The sequence below is a fragment of the Macaca mulatta genome, chromosome X (genome assembly GCF_049350105.2).
Source record: "Macaca mulatta isolate MMU2019108-1 chromosome X, T2T-MMU8v2.0, whole genome shotgun sequence".
NCBI lineage: Eukaryota > Metazoa > Chordata > Mammalia > Primates > Cercopithecidae > Macaca > Macaca mulatta.
This window is the reverse complement of record NC_133426.1, coordinates 109,428,491-109,441,201: the sequence shown is the minus strand read 5'-3', so window position 1 is coordinate 109,441,201 and position 12,711 is coordinate 109,428,491. Positions and strand designations below refer to the sequence as shown.

The 12,711-nt window shown below is 46.2% G+C and overlaps 1 protein-coding gene across 18 annotated transcripts in view; it reads right to left on the bottom strand.

Moving 5' to 3' along the window:
• Positions 1-12,711, bottom strand: part of GPRASP3 (G protein-coupled receptor associated sorting protein family member 3) — a 49,580-nt gene that overhangs the window by 22,591 nt on the left and 14,278 nt on the right. For 2 of the 18 annotated variants that reach the window (XM_077987467.1, XM_077987476.1), the window contains 2 exons: positions 3,910-4,091; positions 3,041-3,194 (listed from right to left, as the gene is read on the bottom strand). The gene's annotated coding sequence lies outside the window, so the exon portion shown is untranslated. 18 annotated transcript variants of the gene reach the window in all.

Below are 12,711 nucleotides of genomic sequence, written 5' to 3'. Positions count from 1 at the left end.
ACAGCCAGGACCCCCTAACGTTAGAACCCACATTTTCCCCACCATATCAGCAGGACCCAGTCCCCCAGGGTGGTGCTTCCGTAGAGGGAAACCGAGAAGCGGAAGCAGCCGAGAGTGAAAGTAACCTGGGGGGGCCGGCCGGCCGAACACGAGGCCGCGTACAGCGGGACCAAGCTTCCCGACTCCCTGACTCCACTGTAGCCCTGCCTCTCAGAGAAATAGGATCGCTCGATGATACCGGGCTCTCCCGTCTCATGTATTGGCCTTTTTCCACCAGTGATTTATACAATTGGAAGTCCCAAAATGCTCGGTTCTCAGATAATCCCAAAGATCTAACCTCGTTGTTAGACAGTGTCATGTTTACTCACCAGCCGACCTGGGATGACTGTCAACAGCTCCTCCGAATCCTGTTCACAACGGAGGAGCGGGAAAGAATCCAAGTTGAGGCCAGAAAACTGGTTCCAGGAGATGACGGCCAGCCAACTGCAAATCCTGACCTCATTAATGCGGCTTTCCCTTTGACCCGGCCCAGATGGGACTACAACACGGCAGAAGGTAGGGGACGACTGCTCATTTATCGCCAGACTCTAATGGCGGGTCTCCGGGCTGCAGCTCGCAAGCCCACCAATTTGGCTAAAGTATATTCTGTGTTACAAGGTAAGACAGAAAGCCCCGCTGTGTATTTAGAGAGATTAATGGAAGCCTTCAGACAGTTTACCCCTATGGACCCGGAAGCACCGGAAAATCAGGCAGCGGTAGTAATGTCCTTTGTAAACCAGGCAACACCAGATATTAAAAGAAAACTCCAGAAACTAGAAGGTTTAGAGGGAAAGCAGATTCAGGACCTCCTTCAGATGGCCCAGCGAGTTTATAATAATAGGGATACTCCAGAAGAAAAACAGTTCAAGGCAACCAAAGAAATGACCAAAGTCTTAGTAGCAGCTTTCCCCCAGGCAGGAAATGGCCAAAACAGAAAGCAGAAAAAGCAAGGCCCTAGGCAAGGATTAGAAAAAGATCAGTGTGCTTATTGCAAGGAACGTGGCCACTGGATTAAAGACTGCCCAAAGAAACGGAGACCAGCTAACCCTACCTCCGTACTCGTTACCCAGGACTCTGACTAGGGAGGACGGGGTTCGGACCCCCTCCCCGAACCCAGGGTAACTTTGCAAGTGGAGGGGTCCCCAGTTCGCTTCTTGGTCGATACTGGGGCGGAACGCTCAGTCCTAACCAAACCAATTGGAAAAATGTCTAAGAAAACATCCTGGGTGCACGGGGCTACAGGCATCAAAAAATACCCCTGGACAACCCAGAGGACTGTAGACTTAGGAACGGGAAAAGTCTCCCATTCCTTCCTAGTCATCCCAGAGAGCCCCTGCCCTCTACTAGGGAGGGACTTGCTGACAAAGATGGGGGCCCAAATCCACTTTGAGCCAGAAGGGCCCAAGATAACTGATTCCCAAAACAGGCCAATATCTATCCTGACTGTCACCTTAGAAGATGAGTACCGACTCCATCAAGAGCAAAAGCCCCCCGATCAGGGAATTGACTCTTGGCTCCAGCGTTTCCCTGAAGCGTGGGCAGAAACTGGGGGCTTGGGGCTAGCTAAACATCGACCTGCCATATTTGTGGAAGTTAAGCCAGGGACGGACCCCGTTCGGGTTCGGCAATATCCTATGCCCCTGGAGGCAAGAGAAGGAATTACGCCCCATATCCGCCGACTCCTAGACCAGGGAGTCCTACGGGCTTGCCACTCATCCTGGAATACTCCACTGTTACCTGTTCGTAAACCCAACAGTACGGACTACAGGCCAGTACAGGATTTAAGAGAAGTTAATAAAAGGGTCATGGACATACATCCCACTGTGCCCAATCCATACACCCTTCTGAGTGCCTTACATCCCAAAAAACAGTGGTATACCGTTCTTGATCTAAAAGACGCTTTCTTCAGCCTTCCTCTGGCTCCCAAAAGTCAAGAACTCTTTGCATTTCAATGGACGGATCCTGAGAGGGGCATCAACGGTCAGCTAACATGGACCAGACTGCCACAAGGGTTCAAGAACTCGCCAACTCTGTTCGATGAAGCCCTTCATGAAGATCTGGGTGAGTACCGGCGGCAACACCCTGAAATAACTCTTTTGCAATATGTTGATGATCTCTTAATAGCGGCCAGGTCCCCGGAAACTTGTGTTCGAGGGACTGAGGACCTCCTGAAGACTCTGGGGGAGCTAGGCTACCGAGCCTCAGCAACAAAGGCTCAGATCTGCAAGTCGGAGGTAACTTATCTGGGGTACCTATTAAAAGGGGGGCAACGCTGGCTAACCAAAGCCCGAAAGGAAACAGTCCTACGCATCCCTAGACCCCAGTCAACACGGCAAGTGAGAGAATTCCTGGGGTCGGCAGGGTTCTGTAGGTTATGGATACCCGGATTTGCTGAGTTAGCCAAGCCCCTATACCAGGCAACAAAGGAACGGCAGCCCTTCAATTGGACAGAAGAGGCTGAGCTGGCCTTTCAGCAAATCAAAACTGCCTTGTTATCAGCCCCCGCGCTGGGGCTCCCTGATGTCTCCAAACCCTTCCACTTATACGTGGATGAAAGTAAGGGTGTTGCAAAAGCCGTGTTAACACAGTACCTAGGCCCCTGGCAGAGGCCAGTTGCCTATTTGTCAAAAAAATTAGATTCAGTGGCTGCTGGCTGGCCACCCTGCCTCCGGATAATCGCGGCGACCGCCCTAATGGTCCGAGACGCTGATAAACTTATCATGGGGCAAGAGTTGCGCGTTATAACCCCGCATGCCATTGAAGGCGTCCTCCGGCAGCCGCCGGACCGATGGATGAGTAACGCCCGGCTCACCCACTATCAAGGACTGCTGTTAAACCCCCTCAGAATAACTTTTCTGCCCCCAACCTCTTTAAACCCTGCTTCACTGCTGCCAAATCCAGACTTGGACGCCCCGTCCCATGAGTGCACTGAGATACTGGCTCAGGTGCATGGGGTGCGGGAGGACCTGCAAGATCGTCCGCTCCCCGACACAGAACTCACCTGGTTCACTGATGGCAGCAGCTATGTCCACCAAGGCCAGCGGTATGCAGGAGCGGCTGTAACGTCAGAGACTGAGGTAATCTGGGCGGAACCCTTGCCTCCAGGGACATCGGCCCAAAGAGCCGAACTGATAGCCCTTACACAGGCCCTCACCCTAGGGGCAGAGAAAAAACTAACAGTATACACGGATAGCCGCTATGCTTTCGCTACTGCGCACATACATGGGGCCATCTACAGAGAAAGGGGACTATTAACAGCCGAAGGCAAAGAAATAAAAAACAAGCAAGAGATCCTAGCTCTATTAACTGCTTTGTGGAAACCAAAGAAATTGGCTATTGTACATTGCCCTGGGCATCAGAAACCAACTACGCCAATTGCTCGAGGCAACTTCTTAGCCGACCAAACCGCAAGGAGCATAGCAAAAGCTCCCAGTCAGCTCCTCGCGCTCCAGCTCCCCGATCCTGGCCCGCGAAATTTGCCATGTTTTCCCGACTATACCGAACAGGATCGCGAATGGATGAACACGCTTCCACTAAAACAGGTTAAAAATGGGTGGTGGACTGATATAAATGACCAAACCATCCTACCAGAAAAATTAGGACGGCAGGTGTTGGAACACATCCACCGGACAACCCACCTGGGTGCCCGGCGAATGATGGACTTAATCAGGCACACCAAGTTTAGAATCAGGCGCATAGCTGAACTGGCCAGCGATGTCACAACAAATTGCAAAGCCTGCCAACTAAACAACGCTTGCCCCCAAACCCAGACCACCACAGGAATTAGGTGTAGAGGAACTAGGCCTGGTATCTATTGGGAAATAGACTTTACTGAGATAAAACCTGGAAAATATGGGTATCAGTACTTACTTGTCTTTGTAGATACTTTTTCAGGATGGACAGAAGCGTTCCCAACTAAGAGAGAAACTGCTCAGGTTGTAGCAAAGAAAATTTTGGAAGAAATCCTCCCCAGGTATGGCTTTCCCGTCCAAATAGGGTCAGACAATGGACCAGCCTTCGTTGCTAAGGTAAGTCAGGATTTGGCTTCCATTCTGGGGGCAAATTGGAAATTACATTGTGCTTATAGGCCCCAAAGCTCAGGACAGGTAGAAAGGATGAATCGGACTCTGAAGGAGACCTTAACTAAATTGACCATGGAGACTGGCGCTAATTGGGTAGTACTTCTCCCCTACGCTCTGTTCCGGGCCCGAAATACCCCTTACAGACTAGGCCTCACACCATATGAAATCATGTATGGCAGACCCCCACCCCTGGTCCCCAGTCTAAAAGATGACTTACTCAAACCTGAAACTGAAAATGTCTCTGAGCTCCTGTTCTCCTTACAAGCCTTACAGAAAATTCACCAGGAAATTTGGCCCAGACTACGAGAACTGTACGAGGCAGGACCTCCGCCGACGCCTCATCCGTTCCAGCTGGGAGACTGGGTCCTAGTCAAGCGCCACCGGCAAGAAACTCTTCAACCCAGGTGGAAAGGACCACTGCAAGTACTCCTGACTACTCCCACCGCTCTCAAAGTAGAAGGCATCGCTTCGTGGATCCACTACACACACGTCAAACCAGTGGACCCAACATCCGACCTTCTCGAGCCGTCTGGAGCACCGGTTACATGGACTGTAGACAAAGCTAAGAACAATCCCTTAAAGCTAACCCTGCGCCGTCATCCCCATAGCCGTAACCATGTCTAGCTTACCTATGCTTTTATGCCTTATGCATCTGACTCTCCTCACTGCTGCGCCGTCTAATCCCTATGTCTGGAGGTTCTGGCTCTATGAAAACAAAACTCACCCCGGGGAAACCCCCCAAGCGGGTAAACTGCTAGCTAGCACAGACTGCCCCCCCTCAGGGTGTAATACTATAGTTTACCTCAATTTCACTAGGTTGCAGATTGCCCAACCAGCAACACCCATGATCTGTTTTGAATATGATCAAACTGAATATAATTGTAAAAATTATTGGTGGCACCAGAGTGCAGGTTGCCCATATAGCTACTGTAAGACGCACTCTGTCCGATACTGGAGAGAACGACAAGGGTGGTATTTTTACAAAACTGAGTCTCCCGTCACTTACACTTGGATAATTAGAGACCCATGGGACTCTCGGTGGACAACCCCACAACATGGGGGAGTATATTACTCATCAACTAGTACCTGGCCCAGTAGCCATTTATATCTGTGGAGAAGTCTAGTCCAGATTCAACCCTTAATCCACACACAAATCCACAGGCAAGAAACCAAGTTATCACAAGACTTGCAGCCCTTCTCCCGGCTAACTCTATTACGGGAAGGGCTAGCATTCGCCAACCTCACTGGTTTAGGCGACCTGTCCTCTTGCTTTATGTGTGCAACCCTAGGAAGACCACCATTAACGGCTGTTCCTCTATCCTCCCCTCCCACAAACTATACAGGTTTTAACTCATCGATAGTCACGATACCCGATGTAGCCCTGTACCGTGACCCATACCAAGAGAAATACCCCTATTGTTATTCGGCATTTAGCAACAGCCTCTGCAACCAATCGGCTACATACCCTAATAGTCCCATATATGCTCCCCCTGGTGTGTTCTTCTGGTGTAATATGACTCTGTTAAAAACTCTGTCCAAAAGCATCTCTGACGGACAGTTGTGTATCCCTGTTACCCTAGTTCCCCGACTGACACTGCTAACCCCGGCAGAGTTCATAGGCTGGGCAGGGACCGCCCCAACTAAAACTGCGCGACATAGACGAGCAGTTTTTCTACCACTAATTGCCGGAATATCCTTAACCACCTCTGTCGTCGCAGCGGGGTTAGCAGGAGGGGCCCTACAACACTCCATGATAGAAAACGACAAGCTGTTACAACAATTCTCTGTTGCTATGGAAGACTCCGCCTATTCCCTAGCCTCCCTTCAGCGGCAGCTCACCTCCCTAGCACAGGTCACCCTTCAAAACCGCAGAGCCTTAGACTTACTCACGGCTGAGAAAGGAGGTACCTGTATGTTCCTCAAAGAAGAATGCTGTTTCTATATAAATGAGTCAGGGTTAGTTGAGGAAAGAGTCCAACGCCTACACGAACTAAGCTTAGAAATGAAAAAGCAACAATTCACTACAGCCGCTAACAATTGGTGGAGCTCTTCAATGTTTTCCCTTCTGGCACCCCTTTTAGGCCCCCTAATGTCTTTACTACTTCTATTCACTATAGGCCCCTGTGTGGCAAATAAAATTTTACAATTTGTCAGAGAAAGGTTTGATACCATCCAACTAATGGTCCTCCGTAGCCATCACCAGCCTCTCCTGCACCCAGAAAGTGAGGCTATATTATAAGACTCTGGAAATCCAAGATTGGACATCCAGTTACTTATGAGAAGGGAGAAATGAAAGGACACAAAGATAGATGTGTACCCGCCCCCCACCCGCTACACCCTTGTTCTGCTCTCTAATCTTTGCACGTACCAGAGGTTTCGTAAGTTCTGTAAGTACATGTTTCTCTTTCTGAGGCCAGGTCACAAGGAATGTTTAAGTAAGATAGCCAGGTCACAAGGTGTGTTTAAGCAAGATAGCCATAAACTGGTCGTGCAACCTGATGCAATATAATTAACTGCCTTTGTGTAAAACTGCTCTTCCGCCTCAAGGGTTGTACTGAAATATCAGAAATGGCGGGAACCAATCATAGTTTGCCAAATCGCTTTGTTCAAACTCCAGCCAATCATACCTCTAATTTGTATAATGATTCTATGCCTACTTTCCTTAGACTATATAACATTGTTCGGAGCTCAGTAGGGGAGTTCTCCTGCCCGTCTCGTTTCACGAGCAAGTGAGAGCTCCAGGTTCGAACCTGTAATAAAGATCCTTGCTGCTTAGCTTTGACTCTGGACTCTGGTGGTCTTCTTCGGGGAATAAACGGTCTGGGCATAACAGAATGACCTTCCTGACCTGACAGCTAGCAAAATGCCAAGACCCACTGAACCACCACTGTCCATTTGTCAGTGGAAAGCAGTTACAGAAGACTGACTTTTGTCCATTCTTCCCCAAAGATTTGGGGTCTTGGGGTCTTGGGCTCTTGAGGGGGGAATGTTACAGGTAGTTAGGCATGAGCAGGGCAAGAGAGGGCTCTCCCCCCACCCACTAGGAATGTCAGGTGATGGTTCTGCAATTATCCCATTGCCTCTTTAAAAGTAATAAGTTGGCAGCTGGCATGAGGGAGAGGCCATTTCCTGATAGTCCACACCTATTGTACTAAAGTGTTAATTGAATGCAGACACCAGGGAGAAGCAATTTCCCAGGCATATGCATTAAGAGAGAGAATGACAGAGTATGACCTTCTGGGAGCACTCCACTGGAAAAGGGAAGAAAGCCTCAGATGGGCATGCATACAACCTTCTAAACACACTGTGCATGCTCACTTCTCAAGGGTAAGGAGGGCACCTCGCATGCGGGCAGCCCACACTAACAGAAGAATCATGGGAAAGGGGCCAGCCTATAAAATCCTAGGATCAAAGTTAAAACAGTGCGCTTTTCCTTCAAGTTGCCCGCTTGGGTCTCTTCCAAGCGTACTTCCCTTTCTTTCCTGTTCTGAAGCCTTTATTTTTTTTCTTTTTTCTTTTTTTTTTTTTGGAGTCGGAGTCTTACTCTGTTGCCCAGGCTGGAGTGCAGTGGCGTGATCTCGGCTTACTGCAACCTCCGCTTTCCGGGTTCAAGTGATTCTCCTGCCTCAGCCTCCTGAGTAGCTAGGATTGCAGGCATGTGCCACCATGCCCAGCTGTTATTTATTTATTTTTTTATTTATATTTTTAGTAGAGACAGGGTTTCACCATGTTGGTCAGGCTGGTCTCAAACTCCTGACCTTGTGATCTGCCTGCCTCCGCCTCCCAAAGTGCTGGGATTATAGGCGTGAGCCACTGTGCCCGGCCCCTGAAGCCCTTTTTAAATAAACTTCCACTCCTGCTCTGAAATTTGCCTCAGTCTCTTTTTCTGCTTTCTGCCCCTTAGTCGAATTCTTTCTTCTGAGTAGGCAAGAATTGAGTTTGCTGCAGACCTGTATGGATTCACTGTCAGTAACCTGGATACCTTCCACTGGTAACACCCCGGTGTGGATTTTTTTGGTATTTATCCTGCTTGGTATTTTCTAAAATTCCTGGATCTGTGGTTTGATGTTTGTCACTGATTTTAGAAAATTCTCAGCTGTTATTATTTGAAATATTTCTTCTGCTCCAAATTTTCTTTCTAGTATTCCAACTATGCATATGTTATACTTTTTGAAATCATCCCACAGTGCTTCAATGTTCAGTTCTTTTTTCATTTCAATTTGGAAGTTTCTATTGTGAAAAGAAAATAAAAACCCAGGACCCCGATTCACTATGCCAAAAGGAAAATATTAAGCTGAAAGCTGAGTCATGCAATAAAATACCTTTCTTTTTGTTCCTAAGCAGATAGCTACAGATAAAAGGTTAAACATCTCCACAGGTAGATACTACATATTTTCCCTTATCTTATGTAAAGTGCTAGTTTATTGTGAGCCAGAGGAATACAGAATTGACTATTCCCATTTCTGCTCTTTTTCCCTTGCATCATGTGGATTACTGTACCCTCCCTCTTTCCCCTCTAGCCTGCTGTTCCCATTTAAATATTGAAGACCTCAAAATTATCTTTGGATAAAGACACAGACCGCAGACTGTTTCTGTGATTCCGTGCTCTTTTCTTCTGGGAATGTCCTTCACCTTGGCAAAATAAACTTCTAAATCAATTGAGACATGTCTTACATACTTTTTGGTTTACACTATCGACCTATCCTGAAGCTCAGGAGTCCCCAGCCCCCAGGCCACGGACCAGGACCAGTCCATGGCCTGTTAGGAACTGGGTCACACAGCAGGAGGTGAGTGGTGGGCTAGCCAGTAAACCTTCATCTGTATATACAGCCACTCCCCATCACTTGCATTACCACCTGAGCTCCGCCTTCTGGAAGATCAGCTACGGCATTAGATTCTCATAGGAGCACAAACCATATTGTGAACTGCACATGCGAAGGATCTAGGTTGCACGCTCCTTATGAGAATCTAATGCCTGATGATCTGTCACTGCCTCCCATCACCCCAAGATGGGACCATCTAGCTTTACAAAAACAAGCTCCAGGCTCCCAGTGATTCTACATTATGGTGAGTTGTACAATTATTTCATTATCTATTACAATGTAATAATAATAGAAATAAAGTGCATAATACATGTAATGCACTTCAATCATCTGGAAACCATGCCCCTCACCCCCAGTCTGTGGAAAAATTGTCTTCCACGAAACCTGCCCCTGGTGCCAAAAAGGTTGGGGACTGCTACTCAAGCTTACTGAGTCTTTCCTCAACTGTGTCTAGTCTACTGATAATCCCATCAAAGGCATTCTTCATTTGCTGGAGTGCAGTGACAGGATCTCGGCTCACTGCAACCTCTGCCTCTGGGGTTCAAGCGATTCTCTTGCCTCAGCCTCCTGAGTAGCTGGGATTACAGGCACCTGCCACCATGCCCAGCTAATTTTTGTACTTTTAGTAGAGACAGGGTTTCTCCATGTTGGCCAGCCTGGTCTTGAACTCCTGACCTCAGGTGATCCACCCACCTCAGCCTCCCAAAGTGTTGGGATTACAGGCGTAAGCCTCTGTGCCTGGGCTCTGTTACAGTATTTTTTTATTTCTAGCATTTCCCTAAATATTCTTCTCAAGGAGAGTTTACATTTTGCAGCTCTTTTAGCTGTTATTCACTGTTATACACTATTATTATACTAGAGCCTTGTTAGCATGGTAGTGAAGTGCAGAGGAGAGGAAGTGTTCTATAATATTATGATTAATTGAAAGAGTGAGACCTTGTTTCAGTCTTTTGTGGGCCTGTGTCCCTGGGCTTTGATTTTCATAAGAGTTTTATTTTAGCTCCTTTCTCTCCCTTACATGAGACTAGAAACCTAAAGGGGGCTGAAATTGGAGAAATGCCTTTCCCTCAGCTGAGATAAGGCTCTGATAAAGTCTTTTCCACTGCAGAATAGGCTTTAAAAAAAAATGAAGGCGGCTCTGGGTGTATTTCACAAAAGTATAGTTCCCTTCCCACTGCAGGGGCCATGAGGAGATAATTTTGGGTTCTTCACTGCAAGAATATGGTGGGGTTCTTGGAAGTAATGCCTACAAAAGTGTGGGGACCTCCCTGACTGTAAATCCTCAGGGGTTTCTCACTCTCATATTATTCCACACTCAGTCTCCAGCAATTCATCAATATTACATTTACGTGCTCTTACCTATTTATATCTCTAGCAGTTTCTGTTCTATGAAAGAAGAAATAGGTTGTGACTCTCTGGATTTGCCTTCAGAATTTGGGACAGTCAATTGCCCTATGCCTCAGTTCTTTGAAAAATCTAAGAAATGTTGTTGATTCTGTTTGTTCAGATTTTTTTCTGGTTGTAAGTACAGGAGCAATGACTTACAAGTTCTTATATGTTGGAACTGAAACTGGAAGTCTGGCTATGGGTTTTAACAGGGAAGCTAAACAGCAGTGCAAAATAAAAAATAAAAAATTTTAAATGGGCTGGGTGTGGTGGCTCACACCTGTAATCTCAGTACTTTGGGAGTCCAAGGCGGGAGGATCGCTTAAGTCCGGGAGCTCAACAGCAGCCTAGACAACATAGCAAGACCCCATCTCTATTAAAAAAAAAACAAAAAACAAAACAAAACAAAACAAAACGGCAGTGCACATTGCTTTTGTCTGCTTCTTTTCTGCTGAACATCACACCTGGGAATTAGGTTGCCCTGGAAAACCCAGCTGCTCCATAAATATTAGCTCTTTTCACTCCCAGGTACAGGAAATTTATGGGGCTCCCTGAACCTGACATCTCAGCCCCAAAATTTGTAAAGTGCAGTGTAAATTAGAATTTAGAGCTCCTGAATCAAAATTCCTGGTAATGGCCATGCACAATGGCTCATGCCTGTGATTCCAGCACTTTGGGAGGCCAAGGTGGGAGGGTCGCTTGAGCCCAGGAATTCAAGACTGGCCTGGGCAATACAGTGAGACCTTGTTTCTACAAAAAACTTTAAAAATTAAAAAATATATATATTCTTGGTAATGAAGTCTGAGGAACTGTAACTTAATGCTAGGAGAGAAAAGTTGTCTACGTCACTACCACTACCACCACCATCAAGAGGCAGTGCATGATACTATTAGAATCTATAGCTTACATTAACTGCCTAATGATTGTTAAGTGCTTGCTTAGACTAGAGTAACCAGTTTCTGAGCCCTGGGAGTACATTCGAAAGGAAGTTTGTATAGAAGAGTTGGGAGTACCCAGATTTCAGAGCCAGACAGTCCAAAGTCTGAATACAGACTTTGTCACTATTTGTTTAACTTTAGCAAAGGTACTTAATGTCTTTATGACCCAGTTTCTTCATCCTTAAAAGGGAGCTGGCATTAACTACTTTACAGTATTACTGTGTATACTGAGAAAACTATTTGATATCCTGTACCACATGCAATATCAGGTCTTTCTAGTTCTTTTAAAATTTCTGATCTATTCCTATCATGAGGTGGGTTAGAGAAAGCAGGAAAGAATAGATGAGAAGTACATGGTTTTTAAAGGTCGTAATTGCTAAGTCAGTGTCACTGTGCTTTTTGTGCTGTAGCCTCAGTGCTTTGTATATTCTATGTGGCTTACCATAACCCTTTACTAAAAGGATGCCATTTTTGCATAGTTGCCACTGCAGGTTACTGACTCTCTCCTCCTTTTAGTCACATGTCACAGAGAGGCTAATTCCATTTCCAGGAGTGAGTCTCTTTGGGATAATCTATCTGCTTGGTACTCTCTTGTTTAGGAAGAGGCATTGATCAAATTCCACTCAATGAGACATTAGGGGAAGGTTACAGATGGACTTCTGAGGAAAGTGTCCTCATTCATAAGAAAAACTCATCAGAAAAGATTGTCTTTTCTTCTTCCTCAGGAAGTTGCTTACCTCCTGAAATTGTCGTAGCCATCAAGCTATCAGCCTTAGGACGGAAGTTGATATTGTGAATGGCAGAAGAAAGAGATGGAAAAAAGCTGAGTCCTTTGCTGAATAAACAACCATCAAGGCTGCCCTACTTCAGTACTTACAGTCTTTGGATAATTAATTTCCTTATTAAGTTAGTTTTAGTTGAATTCCTTGTTATATGAAAATGGAACAATCCGAGATGTGCTCAGGCACAAAACAGCTCTTCAATGAGTAAGAATTCCTGACTTGTGTCCATCAGTGAGCACCTACATCTATAGTGGCAGAACTCATGTTTCCCAGGAAAGAAAAGCCAGAAGTTATCAACACTTGTCCTAATGATTGCTAGAGGTCTGACAACTGTTTGGCTTCTGCTCCAGATTAAAAAGGAAAGCTTCAGGCAGAAGCCAAACTCTGACTTATCTAGGAGGTCCAGAGGTACATTAAATACTTGAGATAATACAGAAACCTAGTTTCAATTCAGAGAATCATCGTGTGAAGGTGCACTCTTGTGAAATATCCAGATTATAAAGATATCAAAGGTTACTTGCTTTCAATTCAGGGGACTGTACTGATACTGAGAAAGACACATTTACAGTGTTGACAGTTAGAACAATATGATTAACTTTCCTAGGTGCACTAAACAATACAAGTATAGAAAGTCGTAGATGCTTGAGATTTATCCAGAGTT